Genomic DNA, 3,905 nt, shown 5'->3' with positions numbered 1-3,905 from the left:
ACAGACACAGCTTCAAAAGTTTCCACAACCGCTTCCCTTTGCTTCTTGCTGCCACTTCTGGTTTGCAGTGCCTTAATGGTGAGGTTTGCACCTCATCTGATATGCAATAGCAGCGTTTCCTGGGGCAGTGAAGGTACACTCTTTAAAATTTGTTCATGAAAAAATATGCTTTGGTATGGAGACTTTTTCTACACTGTAACTAATAGTGCACAACAAAGGCTCTTTTCTTGCTTTGCAGCAAAACTTGCACTGCAGGACAGTGCTGTCCCCCAGTCAGTGGAAACAAAAATGTTTTTATCATAATGGTTTGAATCTTGTAAGGAAATTAAGGAGTTACATCAGGAAAGCAAAAAAAAAAGGGCAGTGAAAAGCCAAGACCTATTGCCATGAACTCTCTGCCTGCAGAGAAAGCCACCAGATGTCAGCACAGCCTGTTCTTTGCTTCTCCAGAACCTCTGCAAACCGAGAGATGTGTCATGTTTATGAAAAGTGCTTATCTGTGAACTGGTTTAGCCTGTGAAGTCTGTGCTAGGGTTCTGGTGATGAAAGCTGAGTCTTTCCTTGCAGAAAATATTTCTTTTCATATTAAAATCAAAAAGCGGCAAATTGAACTGGTTTCAGTGCTTAAATTCCTCTTGTTAGAGAGCATCCTTTGCAGAGCCAATTCCCAGCGTATCTAAATCTCTGCATGCTGTGAAGAGGCATTTGCAGAACATTCATTTGAAGAATTGTCTGGAAAAGATCAGTGTTAATTTGCTGAGGTTTTGTAAAGTAGATTTTAAGTATGCCTATTTCTTTTAAACACAAGGAAAACCATCTGGAACAGGCACACATGCAAAGCAGAGCAAAACATCTTCAGCAACACTGCTTAAACACACAGCAAATGTATCCTCCATGCTTCTGACCTTAAACTCCCACTGTTTCCTCCTTGTAGTGCAAGGGCTGAGGAGAAGCTGGTACTGCATTCTCCAGGCTGTGCCTCCTGAGCTGCCATCAGCTGAGGTGGGATGTGAGTTTTGGAGCCCAAATCCCAGCACTGTGCACAGCTTTATGCTGCCAGTGATTAGAGCATGCATAGATGCTGCCTGGTTAAAAGGCTAAATTTGAATTTTTGCAGAGGGACAAGGTGTGACGGAGCTTTCTGCTCAGATTCCCATCACTCTTCTTGCAGCAGCTTGCAGGTGCCAGGGAGGTGTCAAAGAGAGGGAAGTTAAAGTGGCAGCTAAAGCCTGGGCGATGTAAATATTCCTTCCTCCTGTTTTGGGCTGCTTGTTAAGTTCCTTTCTCCCAGCCTCATCACACTGGTGTCGTGTTAGGGGTTTGCCACAGCTTGCTGTGTATGGGAACTGCTTCTCCATCCCAAACTATTGCTAGAACCCTCAAACACTGCTCGCATTCTGGAGGTGATGCAAGAGAAATTGCAGCTGTGCAGTCTTGGGCTGTGTGCAGGGGAAGCCTGTGGTGTGCATGGGTGCAGCCAGTGTGGTGTGCAGGTTGTCTGGGAGTTATTCTTGCTTCTGTCCCTTCTGCACAGCACCGAGTTCTGCTTTACTGGGGACCAGGACCTGGTCTGGAAGCTTGGCACACGTGGCAGATAGGTGAGAGGAGAGCTGGGTGTTTAGGTGGTTTATGTGCCTGTACATGTGGTGTTTTTGATCAGATATGGATTGTAACTTCTGTTTGTTATCATCCTCTCTCTCTGATACCAACAGACTGATTCCTTTGTAGTGGGACAGGAGCAGCTAGCCAGAAGAGTGGGACTTTCAGCTGATAGTGAATACATTAAAGGGCTCAGTGTGACAGATTGATGTAAGAATTTACCTTTGTCTGTCCATTCTTGCCCTCTGGCAGGTGACTTACAGTGTTGTGTACCAGGAATGTCAGTGAGAACTGCTGCTGTCTGCTCTCATTGCACATCTGAGAAGGTTTAATTCTGCTCTCTAACCTAAAGCCAATGGAACATATTCTTTAAGAACAGTTTGGGAAGCCCCTTTTCTTCAGTGAACTGGGATTTTTAAAGTGGAAGGCATGGTGTTGGTCGGATTTCAATGCTACTTTGAAGTCACATCTTTGTCTCTCTGCTTGTGTTTGGGTGTTTGGGTCTCTTCCTTCAAGTTACCAGTGACAGGACAAGAGGAAATGTCCTCAAGTTGTGTCAGAGGAGGTTTAGATTGGATATTTGGAAAGATTTATTCACCAAAAGGGTTGTGAAGCATTGGAACAGGCTGTCCTGGCAAATGGAGTCACCAGCTCTGGAGGGATTTACAAGACTTGTAGGTGTGGCACTTGAGTTAGGTGATGGGCTTGGCACTGCTGGGATAACAGTTCGACTCAATGACATTAAAGGTGTTTTTCTGTGCTTCTGTGATTATGTCCATTCAATTGGAGGGCATCAGCTGGCTTTAGAGTCAAAGAGCAGCTTAGCCATGAAAGATTTATATCCCAGCAGTTACCATCCTGGCCATTTCTTCACAGCCCTCCCAAATCAAACACAACTGGTTTTGCAGAACACAGAATTGAATCTTGCACAGCAACTTTGTTTTCTAGAGTGCTGAACAAGACAGCTACTTAAAAGCAGACTTCTGGCTGCAGACAGCTCTTCAAGGCAGCAGGGTGGCATGCAGCAGCTGAAGGCAGCTAATTGCAGATCAGATACGGGAAACAGGTAACAAGAGTAACTAACCAGCTGAACAGCAGCTGTAGTGCATCCTCCAGTGCTGAGATTTCTAAATCTAAAGGAGATTATCTTTCTAGGAGGATGCACTTGTGCCACTCTAAGTCTTTGAAAGGTTTCAGTAATACTATGGCTTGTGATATGTGATCCTCCTGACTGGCCCCAGACAATGCTTTAGTCTTTGATTATGTACATGCTCTGCTAACAAGAGCTGTCCCTAATCATAGATGGTATCTGTGGATTCTGTGCTCAGCTTTAAAATGTGTGTGGTTCTCACAAACACAAAAAAAATAAACAAACCTTGTGCAGAAATTCTGCAAAACTGATGCTGCTTATTAAGGCACAATAAATAGGTAAAAGAAAACTGTCCTAGTGTAACAAATCTCATTCCTCAAATCCAAGGCACAGTCTGCAAATCCAGCTAGCTCAGTGTGGGAAATTCAGAGCTCAAGAATAACACCAGGTTTTGTTGCTGATTGTAGCTGTGCAGGACATCTTGGAGAGACTGGAGGAAATATATTGCACAGAGGTGCTGAAGCAGGTGCATCCCCCTGAAGATTCAACTATAGTTTGATATATCACTTTGTGAGTAAATCCCTTAAGAGCAAGAAACCAATTGCACTGTTTAAAGCTTTGTATTTATAAAACTGAAGGAGTGAGAGAACTGTACCTGCAGAGGTTAATCTTCAGCTCAGGAATTTAAATTAACTCATTAAAATCAACTTACAAATTAGCTCATTAAAATGCAATGCTGCAGATTCACAAGTTGGTTGATCTGGCATGCCACTTGTATGAAAAAGTGACTTAAGAAGCAGACAACAAATTTATAGTACTAAAACTCCATCTTTCTTTGCAGTCCCCCATCTGGAACTCCTTCTTCCTTGAACTCTGCATCAACAGCACTTTCTATTTAGTGAATTAATCTTGTTTGATCCTGTGCTACAAGAGCTGTGTAGTATCAGTAGCCCCCTGTAATGAAATATATGTCTGCACACACTTGTGCCCTCTCACACTCATAGGAACTCTGTAATTGAGCCCTGGCACCATGGGTCACAGCAATGATCATTTTGTTACCTTGCTAATGAGATTCTACAAGCTGCTGGCTGTAGTGGGTTTTATTTCTTGGTGGTTAAATTCTAGATAATCACACTACTCTACTACTGCCATTAAAGCAATGGTTTTGTTTGGGGGGAGGCAGGAAAAAAGACTCACACGAGCTCTGATATAATTA

The sequence above is a fragment of the Fringilla coelebs genome (genome assembly GCF_963513975.1).
Source record: "Fringilla coelebs genome assembly, chromosome: 7".
In the NCBI taxonomy this organism is placed as follows: domain Eukaryota; kingdom Metazoa; phylum Chordata; class Aves; order Passeriformes; family Fringillidae; genus Fringilla; species Fringilla coelebs.
This window is presented reverse-complemented; position numbering follows the sequence as displayed.